The sequence below is a fragment of the Urocitellus parryii genome, chromosome 1 (assembly GCF_045843805.1).
Source record: "Urocitellus parryii isolate mUroPar1 chromosome 1, mUroPar1.hap1, whole genome shotgun sequence".
NCBI classification, from domain to species: Eukaryota; Metazoa; Chordata; class Mammalia; order Rodentia; family Sciuridae; genus Urocitellus; species Urocitellus parryii.
Window position 1 is genome coordinate 254,583,863 of NC_135531.1, and position 18,206 is coordinate 254,602,068.

The following is an 18,206-nucleotide window of genomic DNA, read 5'->3' on the forward strand; positions in this document are numbered from 1 at the left end:
GAACCAGGCCACAGGGCACCGAAGGCTGCAGTTGGGGATGCTCTCCAACCTCCCCCACTCTTGGGCTTTTCTGAATTGATGGAAGGGGAGCCCTACCCCACCATTCCTCATGGGCCAGTGACATCACCACAGACAAACCTCTACACCTACCCTTCTTGCCCCTCTAATGATCTGCGTTGTCACCAGGCTCCTGAGATGCCTGGTTCTCCGGTATTCCTGACCAAGCAACAAAAGAAGTTGAAATGAAAGCACATTTTTTTTTCTTTCCTTCAGTTGAGTTATTGGGTATTTTAAAAAGTCTAATAAACTAATAATACTTCTAGTCCCCAGGCATCTAGTGTTTACATAAATCTTTCTTCTTCTTCTTCGTCTTCTTATCTGCATCTTCTGGAAATGTTTACACAGTCCTCAGGGGAGGCAGGCAGGCCAGTGAAATGGAGTTGGAACAGGCCCATCCTTGAGGGAAACAGGACCCATCTGGACGCTGAGGCCGCTTCTGCCCCTCAACGTTGGCGGTGAGGTTGGAGTACGGGAGGGGCTCCTGGAGAAGTGGAAAGATGACCATTTCAGTTCTCAAAAGCTTCAGACTCTATCCCAGGCTGAGCTAAATAGAGCTCCTGGACCCAGGTTTCCCCCAGGAAACAGGGTGTGAGGTGGGGGGTTAGGGGGAGTGTGGTGGCCAGAAAAAAAATGTACCTGGGGTCCCCAGAGCTACCCTGTCACCCACCCAAGGGCCTCATGGTTACTTGCACACCCATTCCCATCAGCAACAAAATGGGCTGGGTCTTAAGAGCCCAGTGGCCGCCCAAGGCTGAGGCAAAGGCAGAGCTTGGCCCTGAATTCCCACCTCAGAACTCCTGAGGCTCCTGAGCAGCTCCCCAGCTCTCCTTGTCATTCCTGGTGTTTTCTCACTGATGCTGAGAGGAGTCTCCTGGGCGGAAGTATGCGCCTTCCAAGTTCTCTCTGGAGACCTGAGTCAGAGACCTCCAAGGGAGCCCTGAGCCAAATTGCCTCACGGCTTATCCAGAGAATGACACCTGTTTCCTCTCCCTTCTCTGCAAGGAAGTGTGTGTGTGTGTGTGTGTGTGTGTGTGTGTGTGTGTGCGCTGTTCCTGTCACTGCAGGGTTACCAGCACTCTGCAAGAGAAACCCTTTTGCTAAGAAAATGTGTCCCAACTGGCAGAGAGCATCTGACACCTTTCTCATCACTTGTGATGTCAAGTGACATCAGTGTAGCATGGGCCCCTCTCCACGGAGGACTCCGCCTATGCAGAACCCCACAGGCCAGCCCTGACCTCTGGCTGCCAGATGCACTTGCATATCAGAGGCACCCAAGTCTCTGCTGAAAGCCTCCACTAAGAGAGGTTCAGTCCTGGGGCCCAGCATTAGAGCTGTGAGGATTTGGGGTGCTCAGCTCTACCCACTTCACCGAACCCCTGACCAATCCAGCAGGCTCTGGAAGCTGTAGCCAATGAGAACTGCCCTCCACCTGGAGAAGCAGCCTCCCCTGGAAACAGTGTGGTTTTCCATGTAAGGTGCAAGCCACAGCCTCCATAGCTCCCCAGGTGTCTCGGAACCGCTTCAGAGCCAGGTTGCTGTGGTTTGGAACCGGCTCAGCTCATAAATCTCATCCCAAAGCCCCTGACAGCCTCCACTGGGAATTGAAGTGCAGCCTCTCCCTGGGCCTGCTGCTGCTGCGTGTCCACCTGGCCCAGCCTTGCCCACCTGCCCTGACAGGGTGAAGCTCCAGAGCCAGCACGCAGCCCTTCCAGATTCGCCTCCTTCCTTCACCTGTTTCCTCGTCTCACCTCCCCTTGAGCATTTGTGTTTCTCTTTCCAGTCAAATATCTGCCATGCCTGGGGGAGCTCCAAGAAAGCTTACAGGGTTTTGAAGTCCCCTTGAACTTGAACATGCTGAGGGGGCAGGTGGCTCTCTAGAACGGCTGGTAAACCTGCAGTGACAGGTTCTTGGGAACTTAGGAAGTCAGGGTTCAGTTCTGCCTCTAACTGTGTGGCCTTGGGAAGGCATGACACACCTTGGCTTTCCCATCTGTAAAATGGGCGTTCGTGCAGAATGAACTTTGAGCCCCCAGCTCTGACATCCAGGAGTGGTTCTATTGGGTTGGGACTGGTTCCCAACCTCGCTTCCCAGCAGCAGAATTGCTCTGCTGCCCAGAACCCTTCACTATCTACTTCCATAGGCATTTTGACATGCGTACCTGTCTAGGTCCCACTATATTTTAAGGCAGGGATTGATGCCATATCCATTTATATAATCAACATGTTTTATATTAAGCGCCTATAATGTGCTTTTCTAGGAGCTAGGAGATGATAGATGAGATGCAAAATGACCTAGTCCCTATCTTCAGGAAGTTTACAGTCAAGAAAGAGAGAGACAGACAGACAGACACAGGCGAATCAAATTACCACATAAACACATCTAACAACCATGGCAAGAGCTGCCAATCAAAGTGCAGAGAGCTGTGTGTAGAAGTAGGAATCTGAGCATCATTCCTCATGGGAGCCAACATCCTAGGTGAGCTGCATAAGCAGGAAGGGCATGGGGCAGAGTCAAGAGGCAGAAGAGCCGGTTTGTGCAAAGGTAGAAGCCCAGGAACAGTGGGGGTAAGGAGGACATCTCATTCCCTTTTGCTCTGGGACACTCAACTCCCATCTGATACCACTGCACATGCATAAATGTTTGTTGAATGAATTAATGATGTATAAATTCACCCTCTAAAAGTCATCAAGCTGCCCAGTGTGTAAGACTCAAAAGTGAGTGTTTTAGCACTTGCTTATTGCTCCCTGTGCTTCAGCATAGTAGAAAATGTGCAAAGAACTTTCTGAGAGTCTGAACTGAGACATTATGTCCACGAGTTCCAACATGGAGATGGTCACTATTGATTTCTGTTTAAATATGATAATTAGTTAAATAAAATATTCAATTTAAAATTCTGTTGAAACAGTTGGAGGGTTGCCAGATTTAGCAAATCAAAATGTCCCATGCAGCCACGATGGAAAACAATATGGCAATTCCTCAAAATGTTAAACAGAATTACCATGCGATTCAACAATTCCACTTACAGATCTATGTACCCAAAATAATTGAAAGCAGGAACTCAAACAGATACCTGTGGGTCCGTGATCATAGCAGATTGTTCACCATAGCCAAAAGGCGATGACACATGCCCACGAACAGATGAATGAATCAACAAAAATACGTACAATGGAATATTATTCAGCCTTAAAAAGAATGACATTCCACCATTTATTATAGATGGATGGACTTGAAAGGTTATGCCATTAAGCCAGACATGAAAAGACAAGCATCCTATGACTCAATTTATAAAAGGTATGTAGACTAGGTAAATTTATGGAGTCAGACAGAAGTCAGAGGTTACCAGAGGCTGGGCAGAGGAAAGAATGGGGAATTATTGTTTAAAGGGTATAGAGTTTGGGATAATGAGAAAGTTCTGGAAATGGATAGGGGCGATGTGAATGTACGTTGTGAACGTACCTACTATTCCCGAACTGTACACTTCAAATGGTCAAAATGATAAATTTTATGTCATGTAAAAATGTAAAAGCATCTTGCTTATTTTTGAAAAAGCCTCTTGTTTAAAATTCTCATGTAATACTTGGAACATACTTCAACTAAAAATGTGTTCATTGTTTATCTGAAATTCTAATTTAATTGGGTGTCCGGTATTATTCCTGGTATGCCTAGCTAAGAAGTTTCTCTTAGCCGTGGGCTTCCTAGGACCGTCCCTGGATGCAGGGGGCCATATTTTCCAAACCCAAAATGAGTTCCCATGGTCCTGATAACAAAGAGGGTACAAAACAGTGGCAGAAAATCAGAGGAGCAGTGCCTGCCCTAATTATAGACTCTGCCACCGAGAGAGGCCACCAAGTGACGCCCCCAGCCCTCGCCCCCTCCATCAGCGGAGGGGTGGAGATTAGAAATCTTGGTTGGGTTTCCCATCTGTTGTCTAATCATCATGATCCACAAATGCAGTAAAAGCTGGTTATAAACCCCTTCTTACAATTGACCACGTGGCTGGAATTACAGTTGCAGATGGCGACGCTCACGCTTGTGACTCAGACGATAGCCTTGTCCCCCGCCATCAATGGATCTTCACACCGGAGTTGGTAAGAACCCCTGGGGTGCCCAGATGCCTAATTGTTAGCACCATTTGCACCCAGGCCTTCGCAAAGAAAGAAACTGCCTGCAGAGATCGTCGTGCAGCGAGGAACAACAGGTGCAAAAGGCAGAGGCCACTCTGGAGCCATTTGGACCCAAGAGCGTGGCTCCGCGTAGCGTGAGTGCCACAGACTTGGCACGCCCGCGTTCATCTGCCTGTGAGATGGGCTTGGAATCACACCACAGCTCCGGAGTCTACCGATTCCATTCCAGGTGGTCCCACCTACTCCTTCTTTCAACGGAGATGAAAGGCAGCTGGGGAGGGCATCTCACCAAGAGATGGGTCGCGTCCAAATCATTTTTACTAGGTGCTGACAAGTCACTGTGAAAGTCTGGAAATGTGTAGCACAGCAAAAACACCCGGGTCACCATGAGCTGGTGAATGATTACCAGAGGAGCAATTCGTTACAGGCTGCGCTCAGCTCCCATCACACGGGGGAGTGTTACATTAACAAGATGGAAGGTCCCCGCGGTCCCCTCACCCACACGGCCCCCACTGCCACCGCCTGCCACCCCACTTTTTCAATTTGTGTTGTTGCGTGGTGGGTGCAGAGCCCAAAGGCGGGAGAAGTTAATTCAGCTAGACTAATAATCAAAAAGCCACTCAAAGTCCATCTGACCTGTGTGCTCCATGAATTTTTTTGTGCAGCCAGCAGCAGCTAGGACCTCTGTGAACTGGCACCTACGTGTGGCATTCAGGCAGGATGAATAGTTTTTTTAGTTTTCAGTGGACTCGACATCTTTATTTTTATGTGATGCTGAGGATCAAACCCAGCACCCAGCTCATGCCAAGCAAGCACTTGAGCCACATCCCCAGCCCAGGATGGGTATTTTTTAGTTCTTCATGACTCTTGCTTCCTATCAGGGTCTGTGTGTTTTCCTGTGGATGAGCCTGGCTCTCAGCCCTGCCAGCACCCAGGTTTCCTTTGGTTTTTAACCTTTCCTTATATAGACAGATCTTAGAAGGTGCCAGCCTGGAGACTATGGGATGTCAAAGAGGAATTCGACACACGGCTTAGATTAGCTCTGGACCCCAGTTCTGGGACGATAGAATCAGAGTCTCCATTTGGGGGTAACTGATGGGCTTGAGTGACCTTCAAGTCCTTGCCATTCAGAGTCACATGCAGCCTTGATCTCATCTCTCTTTCTAATCTCTCTTCTCCAGTTATGACTTCTCCCATTAAAGAATCATGGACCACAAATGGCGCATTAGTCAAGAGACAACACGAGACAGATGGGTCAATAGTTCTTCCTTAATGGGATTTCTGCTCCTTCAGGATGCCATTCACATGCAGAGGAGCCAGACAATGGAATCTGTTTCAAAGTTAAAAGCACAGCTCTGCTCTGGGCAAGGTGGCATACACCTGTAAATCCCAATGGAGGCTGAAGCAGGAGGATCCTAAATTCAAAGCCAGCCTCCTCAAAAGCTAGGTGCTAAGCAACTCAGTGAGCCCCCCACCTCTAAATAAAATACAAAATAGGGTTGGGGATGTGGCTCCATGGTCTAGTGGCCCTGAGTTCAATCCCTAGTACCCCCCATACCCTCCCCCCCCCAATAAAAGCAGAGCCAAGCCCAGGACATATGGTCTCTGCTAGACAGGGGCTTTCCACAGATGCTTTCCAAAGAAGACCAGAAAGCTCAGAATGTACGTGGCCTTGCCCTGGGTCCCAACCTCTCACCTCCAAGGGGCCCTGACAGCTTCCATTGCAAATGTCAACCGGAAGTCGGGGGGAACTGAGCACAGAGCCCTCCCCAGCCAACGGGATGTTAAATATTAAACCTCCCTGTAGCCGGCCGGGCTGAGAGCTGCCATTTCATGATGCAGCTTTCCCTGGGCTTAAGAAGAGAGCCTACCTCTCCCAGAAGCGCGCAGGGGAGCCTGCCCTCCGCCTTCCCAGCACTGGGGAAACCTTCAAAGCTGTTCAATTTGTCTAAGCCCCATCCATCTTTAATGTCACAGTCTACATTTTCTCCTCTCCTCCTTTTTCAAAGCAGCCAAAAAAGAAAATGTCACTGCATTTGGGGCCAATTCAAAAGCCAGGCTTAGACAGAAGTTCTGTTTCTTTCTCCCGGGCTCCTGCGTCGTTATCTCCCGAGGAGCCTTCAGGGGCTCCACCTCACCCCCTCCATTCCTGCCTTCATCTGGAGTCTTTCTGTCTGACCTCAGTTGTATGTCCTTCATTCACCTCTTCCGCAAAGTTCTGTGTGACTGCAGCACCTGCCAAGAGGACCTAGAGTTGACGTTGACGTGGGCAGAGCTGCGGCGGGGGGATTGCCAGGTGGGACTGTCACCACACCCATCAACTTCCTGACAGGGATTTGGAGGCTGTGCAGCTGATACAAGCGAATGTCCCCTGTGCTGCCTTTTAAAGGCTCTATTCCCCCAAATTTGTCCAAAGCACAGGGAATCGGCCCCAGCTGTGGCCGCCATGGCTGGGAGCACTCTATGCACTTCTCCCCTGGGTGCCTTAAAAAGACCCTTGAAGCCACGCAGGGCAGGTGGCAGCCTGAATAAAGATGACAGTCACAAGGCATCCCTGACAGGCCCTGGCTCACCCAGGAATAGAGAGCTGATGCACTGATTGATACCTGAGAGGGTGGCTGTCATCCAGGAGAACACAGGAGGGAGATAAGGGATTCAATCAGTGTCAGGCCCGTCCCAACACAACACGACCATAAATCACTTTGGGTAAAAATTCTCAGCTGCTAAAGTGGAGAAGGGGGAGCAGGTAATAGAAAAACAGGGGGAGACACAGTTGTGTGGGCTGGACAAGATGCTTGATCTCAGCGCTAGGTGGAGGGCAGGCTCTGTTAGAATTCAGTCTTTTCTCAGCCCAAGGGAGGTATGGCATTTTCCCGAGTTAATTGTATGGGGTTAAAATATAATCCAGGGTGAAATCGACACTATGTGCATTATATCCCAGTATGACTGTTGTAAATATATAAATTCCAACCAGAAGCCCAGGATGGCCATGGAGGGAACCCCCTCTCCCCCACCTCCCACCTACCCCATGGAGGCAAAAGAGATGGTTGCAATAGTCTGGCCTTGTCCTTACCCACTGGTACCCTAGAAAGTACAGCACAGGGTGAGCTCTGAGAAAACAAGACTCAAAGTCTCTGCCTTTTGATGAGAAGAGCTTTCTCCAATTCCAGAGAGCCTCAACCTGCCTTCAGCAACTCCTATCAATATTACGATGTGCATAGCACTAGCCAAACCCATTTCAGAGATTGTCTTTCAATGTATGTTAATTAGACATTTCAAAAATAAAAACTTTTTTTTTTTTTTGGTCCAGGGGACAGAGATTCTTAAATTGGAAGTAATGAACAGATTAGCAGTTAATTAATTGCAGGCAGGTGTAAGGAGAAACTATATATGGCTTCTTAGGTCCCCCCCCACACACACACTTTCTCTCTTAAGATCACTCTTTCTTATTTTAATTAATTTTTTTGCCACCCCAGCACTTCTCTTATCAAATATTCAAATAAACTAAACAAATAGAGTGTACTGAGACCAAAGTCTCAATATGGTGTTTAATTGGAATTGTAGCCTGTTTTCTCCTAGTGAAGTCTCGGGGTACCTGGAAGCTTTCCCTGGCAGAAGAACTGGCCTCCAAAAGTGCATTTTTAGCATCTAGTTAATCTTCCTTTCAGGTGCCAAGGGCATGGCTTGATTGAAACAAGGAAATGTAAGCCATTGGGTGGTTTGTGGTTTCTCTGGCCTGGTAAGGAACACAAGCAATAACATAATGAGACTGTGGGTCTCCTCTCCATTAACTCTGCTCCCCGTTCACAAGTGTATCTGCACCACACAAATGCCCTACATGCACGATCCAGCTGTTGGACGGCCAGGTCTGATGGCAGCCACTTGTCCTCAGCTGCCGCCATCTTACTGGACTCAGCAGGAGGGCTACCCCCACCCTTGTGACTTACCCTTGTACAACTAAGTTTAGAGTGAAGGTCCTGCACTCATGCACTCAAATGCAAACCACCGCCACAGGAAGGGGAACGTCAGGGCATGTGCTCATGCACAAAGCCAGCGGCACCAGCCTCTCAGAGAATGTGGACTTCATGCTCTGCCTCTCCAAAGGGACACTGCTCAGATCACGATGGCAGGGGGCAACTTCCAACGTGGGGGGCTGTTTCCTGAGTGAGGAGCATTCCTAGTTAACTCCAAGAAGGGCTTCAGGGACACAGACCTGTAAAGGAGCCAGAGCTTTTGGCTGCTTCAAAATGAGTTACAGACTTCTGACGCCGCTCTGGTACCTTCTAACAGTCAGGGGACTCCTTAGGAGGGAGGGCCTCCACTATTGTCTCAAAAGCAGCCAAATTGTTGAGCCTTGACCACTGATTTATCCAGAAATGATGATTAGTAGGAATGAAGATGGAATGAAAGGAGAGTTCTAAAAATGGATCTCTAGTGGCCATGGTGTCTTTCAGCACAAAGTATTTTTTCTCCAGATTTGAGTCAAAGACAGTGGTTGTCACTGTGACTGATGGAGCCCAGATGATTCCTCACCCAGCCTTTCAGTACAAAGGATGGGCGTGCTGAAAGGTGGGAAAGGTGGAGCCATGGGCAGCAGGAACGTGGCCAGTTAGCCAGCCGCTAAAGAACTGGGAGCTGCTTCCCAGGGCTTCCGAAACCATGGGCAGCATGAGGGATTCAGACAGAGAGAGTCCCTGGTGGTGTTGTCTCAGTCTTTCTCTCCTCCAAGACTACGCAGCATCGAAGTGCTAGAAAATGAGGACAGGAAACCCTAAAGGAATTCCTAACATAGCCATGGATATAGCTTTGTTTGTTTGTTTGTTTTGGATTTGGTTTTTTGTTTTTTTTTTTAATTCTCAAGGATAGACTACTAGGCAATGTGTTTTATATATATATATATATATATATATATATATATATATATATATATATATATATATATGAAAGCCCTTTATATGTAAATATGAAAAGATCTTTAAGACATACATTTAAGCAAAAAATCAAGGTGAAGAGTAGGCTCTATAATTTGCAGGGCCCATTGCAAAATGAAATTATGGGTTTTATAAATGATTAAGAATTTCAAGGTGGTGACAGCAACTTATTAAACCAAGTGCAAGGCCCTTCTGGTTTCAGAGCCCTTAGTGTCTCACATGCCACACGCCCATGAAGCCCCTTCTGCTTACTAGCAAACCATTGCTGTAAATTTGACATGGTGTGTATGTAATTAATAATAAGGCTTACCAGTGGGGAGGGAGGGTGAGGACTAGGAGGAAGGAGGAGGGAGAAGAATTTCCCTTACATGCCTACTGATATATTTAATATTTAAACCACATGAATGTATTAACTATTAAAAATTAAATAATTAAGAAAAAGTTCTCAGGGCTCCAGAAACCTCCACAGAGACCCTCAGCCATACATGGGCTCCCGTTCACATTTACTCTTGATGATATACATTGCTGTATGGGGTGCTGCAGGTGGGAAGTGGCTGGGAACAGAAGGATCAGGTTATAATGGCAAAAGCAGCAACTGTCTTCTTTCCCACCTGGCCACTCACCTGTCAATGGCCGTAGATTTCTATGAAGCCAAATAAAACATGAGGTGTTATCTCACTCTGTGATCTCTGTTAGGTTCCCCTTACCCTTCTGAATTTTGTCTGCCCTCAGGCACATGGACCAGTGCTTATTTTCACAGCTGCCTTAGAGGTTAATAAGTGCTACTCTTGGGACTCTAAATCCCATTAAATGTACGGATTGGATGAAGGTTTCAGAAGCAATAAACTGCGAAAGTTTAACAAGACCCTCTCATGTCTCCAGAATCTGCAACCCAGAGAAGGGGAGTTGAACCTTCCCTGCTCACAATAAGCAAACAGAGTACCTATGGTGTGCTAAGGGAATTACTCATTTAATGCTCATGATTCCTTGCAGGGCAGTCTCCACAATTTTTCTCCTTCTATTGATAAGGAAATAAGCTCAAAGGGAAAAAGAAACTTGCCCACCATTACCCAGGGAGTAGAAGATGAAACCAGAATGGAACACAGACAATTAGTACCAAAGCCCACACTCTCAACCATTAACCACAGAAGAGGGAGGCCCCGGTGTCAAAGCAAATGATCTATAGAACATAAAAATAACATGGAATACTCCTTCTCAGCTGTTTTACTCCACAAAGTTTTCAACTTTCTGAATACAATGAGACTTATTTGAAAGTAGGCTGCCTATTTTCATTTGGGTAGATACAGCCATGAATTCTTTGATGCCATCAAATCAGGAAAATGTTGGGTTCACCATTGAGGCTCACATGAACCTTCTGTATGGCCTTGGGCCCTCTTTTTTCCTTGGCAGCATTTCTGAAATTATGACAATATGACAGCTCTTGGGAACAACTCCCAAGAGACTTGCCGTGCACTCTCTAAGGGACGAAAGAGGTTGAGATAGTTAAGGAGAATGAGTGGACTTACTTCCAAGAGCACAGAAACGTCAAGAAAGTAACTCAAAGTCACAGATGGTCAACAGCAGGGCAGCCATTGACATTCCTGGACTAAAGAAAAGCTCCAGAACTTGATTCGAATTGGCCATAGAAATATTATGAAGATGGATCTAAACCCCAACATTTCCTTGGGAATTTTTCCCCTTCTGAATTGTCAGGGACAACAGGAATAGCATCTATGTGAGAGAATTGGACATATCCATGCCACCTATATTGTCTTGCACTCATCTTCTACCAAATTAGAAAAATCAGTTTCAGATACTGTGCTTGCATCTTTCTGTCCTAGAACCTAAAACACAACGAGATACAGATAGGTTCTTAATAGGTGTTGAAATGGTGAATGAATGAATGAATGAACAAATCATCTGTCAATTGATACACAACCACAATCCTTAATGGCTATGCTATGCAAGTAATATCTCATTATGACAATTCAACCCCTCCCTGCAGCCTACCAATGAAATATTCAAGTGAACTTTATCATACAATGTGATAATTTCCAGAAATTCTATTCCCGGTAGGCAGGAGTTAGAGAAGAAACCAAACCAATATCAAATTTCCTTATCAAACACTGGAAAGTGAAAATAAAATAACTTGAATGCAATACAAAAAGGAGTGCTTTTCAGATCTGCTTAGTTTGTTGCTTTTCAAATGCCTGTGTCTGTGTGATGTTGTCAAGTACCTCCTCAATAAATACTTTAAAGCTTGTTCAGCTTGTTCAAATTAAAATATTAAAGAAAGAAGTTTGACTGCTTTTTACAACTTCAAATGGCCAAAGTAGTGTGGAAGGAAATAAAAGCAGCTGGAATTTGTGCAGTTGCTAATTTAGTTGAAGAATAATCATCCATCTAAGCAAAAATAATTCCTCCACCACATCTGGAGGAAACAGTTGTAGAAGAGAAGGTGTGGCTTCATTCCTTATTGGAAAAAAAATCTTAATTTCATGCAAATTGACCCTGTCATGTGTCTCCAGAATCTTTTTTTTTCTCTCTCTTTCTTCCTTTTTTCTCTCAGAATGATCACACCCAGGAAACAAGAAGACAGTTTGGAGACCAGGATGAGACTGCTAAAGCCATGCTTTCTTAGCAAAGAGACTTGCTGAACCTTGGCCAAGCGATGAGACATCACCAGGCAAAGTATTCAAGGTTTCCAGCAAAGGCTACAGGATAAAAAGGCTGCCAGTAACTGGGGGAGAAACCAAGGGATCGGGGACCTTCAACGCTCTTCACAGTAATTGAAAATCTGGAACTTCTACTTAAGGAAAAGTAGAGTTACCATTAAACAAAGATTAATAATCAAAGGCTAAAGGGAGAAGGAACTTAACTTGAATGTAGATTTTTGTACATTATCTCTTTGAAATGTTGTTCTAAGTTGGGTATCACCTAAACTGATTCTATTATTTTAAAAGTTATAGTTAGACTTTATTTTCATTTTTTTCTCTCTCAAAATGAATGATTCTCAAAATGTAATTTGTATCAGAATTATTTTTAAAAAATGGAGATTCTTGAACCAAAAGAGTATATAAGGTTGGGCTCCATAATCTGTGGATTTAAAGGTAATAGGTCTCAGATAATTTGATGCAGGTGATCCACATTTCCCTTTTGAGACACAACTCATGATTTGTCCCAGGTAATGCCTGGCGCAAAGCGCAGCCTAGTGGAACTTTATCCAAATTGCAGGCATAATGGAAAGGGGAACTCAGGTGTCCGTGAGGTGATTTACATTGTGATGTTGAATAACCGCTCAATAAATGTTTCAAATCTTACTTGGTTTGTTCAAATTTGAAATATTAAAGAGAATTTTCAAAGTTGGGATGATTTTTACAAATTCTATACCAAATGTAACATGAAAGAAAAATAAACTTGGATTTGTGTAATGGCTACTGTATTGTAGGGTTCAGTAGTTCAAGACACACAGAAACAGGACACAGGAGCAAGGCTGAAGAGCTACTAAATATATTTTGCTTATGTTTCAGTTATTTCTGCATCTCTCTGGAAGTAATGCCAGTTTAAGTAAATTTCAGGCCAGTGTGTCAATGACTGAATTGAGAAGTCACCATGCAGCTTCAAATCTGTTTTACCCCATTCACCTACCTTTCCAGGTTAGGGATGTCCAGATATTCCCCACCAATTCAAAGCATGTTCTTATGATTCAACTGCAGCCCCTCCCTCATTTGAGAGGATGTGGAATAAAATCAGGTCAAATGAAAAGGAGCTCTGATCTGGACAGTATTTTGCCTCCTCCCAAACATGCACATAACAAGAGTCAGGGAGTATGATCTTTGGAAGTTGGAACTTCCTCCAGTGGGGAGGTGTTTGACTTGGAAAGTCAGAGATTTCCACACCACCTTCTCGTCTCTCCATTCATTGACGATAGCAGATGGCACAAGGCATCAAGCCCCTTGCAGGAAGCAGCTGCCTTACAGCATGGCATGAGAAAGCACAGAGCATTTGGCTTGAGAGAGTAATTTGCATGACCAAGGGCAAATTACATAGCCTCTGTAGGCATCATTTTCCTACTCTATTAAAGGTGCATTCCTACCTTCTGGGGTTGAGAGAACTTGAGATAATGTATGCAAAATGCCCGAGACATAATAGGTGTTCAATAAATGGTGGTTATTATTTTATGCATGAGCCTTGGGCTAATGTATGTGTGAACATTTAGTTATTAATTAGAAGGTAAATGAAAGCTGGCTGGAGGGAATTGCATTTGACCTTTAGCAAATTATTTCATTTAGATGCGCTGATGCAAAACTATCACATCTTATGAAGAAAGACGAAAATAAATCTGGCTGACAAAAGATATTTTAATAAATACTCAATCTCCCTCCAACATTCTCCTGGTCTATGGCCACCCCACTATCATTTGTATGCTGTCTGGGGAGGCTTTTGTGCCTTTCTCGCTCTTGTCATAGTCAATCACTGACTGATCAGGGACCTGATTGAGCTCTGAAAAAAACTTTCCAAGCACTTGCATTGAGTGACTGCTTCAAAAAACGAATTTCTGATGCCTTTTTCCCTCTAAATAAGCTTGCCACCAAATAAGCTTGGGATATCCTGAGGTTGGTAGACTCTGTCTAAATTATTCCTAGGCTAAGAGTGACCTGGCTGGTGTAGCATGATACGGGGGCTTGGTGCCTGTGTCCCCCCATGTGCCCATTTTATTGGCAGGCAGAGAAAACCTGCTGTGCTCCACATGAAGCATTGACAGGAGGCCACATCATGAGAGTCACTTTGCTTGTGTGATCTATCCCAGGGAGAGCAGTGTGTGTGTGTGTTTGAGCTGAAGACAGAAAAGGGAAAAGAGGAAGTGACAAGGGGTAGCTGCAAGCCAGGAAGAGAAAGGCACATAGATGCATCCTGACCTTCTCTTGGAAATCCCTGGAAGTTCACTTTGGAGGGCAGGAGTCTGGAGCCTCAGCAGACGAATGGGAAAGAAAGGGAGGAGGTTAAAAAGAAGGATGAGGATCTGTGAAGGCACTTCTGGAGTGGAGAGCCATGCAGACAGAAGAGGTAGGCACCAAGAGGTTAAGAGGAGTCAAAAGGCCCAGACCAGCGCTTCTTAGTGGAAGAGTCAGTAATTAAAAAAAAAAAAAAAAAAAATTTAAAGACTGGCAGCATTAGGAAAGATGAGACCTAAGCCCACTGCATTTTAAAAAATGAAAAGAGAAAAAAAAGGAGATCTTGTCACTTGTCAACACTGTTCTGTTGGAGAAGATTGCAGAACCCACAATCAAAAGAAGAGGTCTGTGTTTTTCATGTAGGATTCTCTCTTGCTAAATAACACAGGGGTAAATGGTACTCTCCGGATCCTCACCTTCAGTTCCTCTGATCCTCAACCTACCTGGGATGGGAACGTATGAGAAAGTCCAACCCAATGAACTTTGCAAAAGGGCTGTGATGAGCTTCAGAAGGCTCCAACTGTGCAAGCAGCCGATATAATAAGCTCACATGTTGTGACTGATTACACCCATTATCATGCCTGCATATTTCTGCCTCCTAATGCCTACCGAGGAGCTGAGAGAGGAGTCAGGCACACATCTTCAGGACTGGTTTATTAAGCTAATATACCAGGCATTGCCCATTTTGCATCCTGAGAAGCCATCAAGCCCTTTAAACTTAGCATTTTCATTAGAAATCATCAATTTTAAATAATGATACGGTGAATCTTTGCACTGCTTTTCATCCAAGGGCTTCAAAATATATTACTATTATTGCTGATTCTTAGCATTTGGTAGATAGTATTACATTAATTTTTTAGATGGGCAATCTAAAGCATCTAATGGTGAAATGCAAAATCAGCTGCAAAGGTAGGAAATGAGTTTAGAGGATTTAGGGTCAAGTCTTTTATCTACTTCACAATATTTACTGTGTCCATGTCAATAACGAGACGTACAATTATGAGCTAGAAGAGAGTGTGGACTTTACAGCTGTCCATTTGTGAGGAGATTGGTCAGGTTGCTGGCTGAGGACATACTCTTCATCTGCTTGCTCTGTTGAGGGAAGAGCTCATTTTCCCAGTCTCCCTTGAAACTATAGTGCAGACATGTGACCTGGGCCCCACCAATCAGATGCACTAGTGACAGCAGCCAACCTAATCACTGGCATTGAGGTTAAAGTGGAGCAAATTATAATATCAACTTCATGGTTGTGACAGCAATGGCTTCCAAAACAGATTTGTTAGCATGTTTCTAATTTAACCTCTAAACTTGGTTCTTCAACCTCTCAGTGACTCCCCCGTTTCTTTTTAACAAACTTCTCTCCAAAATCAGCCAGACTTAGCTTCTACAACTTACAGCCAGAATTCCTGGCAGGTCTTCCTTTGTATCTCATGAAAAATAGGAGTTCACAGACTTCCTTTGGCACTTATAGATGGACTGATAACTGATTATCAGTCCATCTCTCAAACTGAATGTCAATGAACTCAATTAACATTTAATATTTATAAATATCTAGTGTTATTTGTACCTACTATGTGCAAAACTCTGTGCTAAATATTGAAGGAAATATCGGCCAAGTGCCTTCTATGTGCTGTGTGTCAATCACACCAAGGGCTGGGGATGAAAAAAAAAATTGAGCAAAGCTAGACATGGCCACAAGAGCTCACAGTCTTCAGAGAAAGGCAGACAGTCATTGGGGAATCCCACTCAGAACAGCAAAACTTGCCACCACCATAAGTGATGTGAAGGGCAGAGAAAGTCTCCCTGAGGAGCCGATGTGTTGGTGTGAGGCATGCCTTTAAAACAGCACACAAGAGCCAGTTAGCAAAGGAACCTGAAGGACGTCAAAATAACAGCAGGCAACATGGTAGGAGGCGATTTTAGTGATTCAGAAAGGAGCTTAGACTAGTGAGTCGGAAATATGATGCAGGGAAAACAGAAGACCCAGGAGATCCTTAGCAGGCAAAGTCAGAAGGATTTAGCAATGGATTAGACACAGAGAAGATACATGGGCACAGATGACTCTTGGGTTTCTGACTCAAGCCACTGGATAGATGGCGTTGTGCAGAGGGGGCATGGTGTAGGGACGTTGTCAGTTCAGTCTCAGACAGGTTCAGTACATTGCCCTCAAGGTAGCCAGGAGACAATTGCATCTTAAGAGTCTAGAATTCAGAACAGAGAGGACTGGCTGAAGGCAGAGGAGAGTCCTGGTGTAATTAAGTCATTGGGACGATGGGATTTCTTAGGGCAGAGTATAGACTGAAAACCAGAGAGGAGTTAGGACTTGTTCTGAAGAAGTGTCTGGCTAGGAAACAATAAGGTGGAAGGCATTATTCTGAGACTTGTCTTAATTCTCAAACTGGAGAGTCCCCTACAATAAGGATCACACACTCAGGGCCTGGGCAGTCTACTACTCTGTTAATGGGCCAAGTTGGGCTGGTGGCACACAGAAGAACACATATCCTGTCTAAAGAGGGCCATGAATTCCAAGCTCAGCCAGGCACCACCAGATATGACATCTGTATCCAAATCCCTCTATTAAAGCCCACACTGTTTGAAAAAGGTATTTTAGTTTCTATTTATCTGAATGGACCTTGACCAGATTTATAGATTCAGAACCTAATTCTCTGCTTCTGACTTCTGGAAATAATTTTCAATTGCCTTAAATTATTTTCTGTACTAAACTACTCTGTTTCTCTGTTTCCAAATAGGCATTAATAACCTGAAAAAAACTTTTCTTCTACCTCCAAATACTGTCCCCAGCTTCTAATTCTCCCTAAACTATTTTCCAATGTCTAACACTCTAACCATAGTTATCCCACCTTAACATCCCATCCATGACTCAATCCATCCTGAAGAAAAGGTACCTATTGGAATTCAGGCTTCCTGATGTGGGCTATAAGGACCAGTGAGCAGGTAAACAGAGGGTAATCATTTCCTGGCACCACAAGATGTGACAACCAAGAGAATAGACTACTTGAGGTCAAGGAGTGGTCTTTAGAAACCAGTAACAGAGTAAAGGATAGCAGAGTTCTGGAGCAGTCTTGAAGATGGACTAGGGCAGAAAAAAGAAAGTATGAAAAAATAGAAATAGTAGTAGAAACTAGCTTGCAATGTTAATGTTAATTAATTCTGGCCTCTGATATTTTTTTTCCTGCTTAGCACCAGTATATTTGCCTGAAGGCCTAGGAGATATTTTTCAATTACATACATTCAGATTTTTTTTGGCATTCTCAGTATTCCTCTGCAGTAGCACATTGCATGTACTAATTATAACTGCCAGCTATTGACTAAATCTGATATGTAGTTGAACTGGATCTATTTCTTAGCTTAATATTATGATACACACACACACACACACACACACACACACACACACATAAATTCTTCGCCGCACACACACCTCTTCCAACCTCGAGCTATAATTATTAAACCAAGAGACATGAAAGAGCACACCACTGGCACGCACGTGTGGTAAAGCAGCTATTGGAACTTGCTCCTGCTTAGGCATACACCAGGTGAGTCAACTGCACACCTACCTTGTTTTAGCATCCAAGGCAAACATTCTTCAGAAAGCGTTACACAGCACCTGGAACAAAATCACAGCTAAAATTCTGTTGGTGTTTTCTACAGAACCCTGGTTGGTGTAAGAGCTTGCCCCAGAAAGTCCTGTTCTATTGACATTTGGCAGGACTTCTTTCAACAAAAAATTATATCAACTAACACCTAGCAGAGTGTCTGGCACATAGTAAATACTTGATACTTGTTTTTAAAAATTCAAAGAACATCAAATGAAAATGAGCCATGTCTAATCTCATAATGAGTTAATATAGTAAAGCAGTGAGCATCAAGCACAGAGTAAGTGCTAGATAAATATTAGCTAGTGCTGTTATTATTATTATCTAGAATTATTGTTGCATCTTGTTGACGTTCCAGGAATCCAGAATGGCCTCTCCCACATGACTTTCTCACCCCATTCTTCTTACTTAAATGCTATCACAACTTCCATAGAGATTTAAAACACCCACACAGAGTAAGAGAATATGGCCCCACTCTCGTGCATTGCTGAAGAAAATCAGCAGAGCTCCCACAGAGG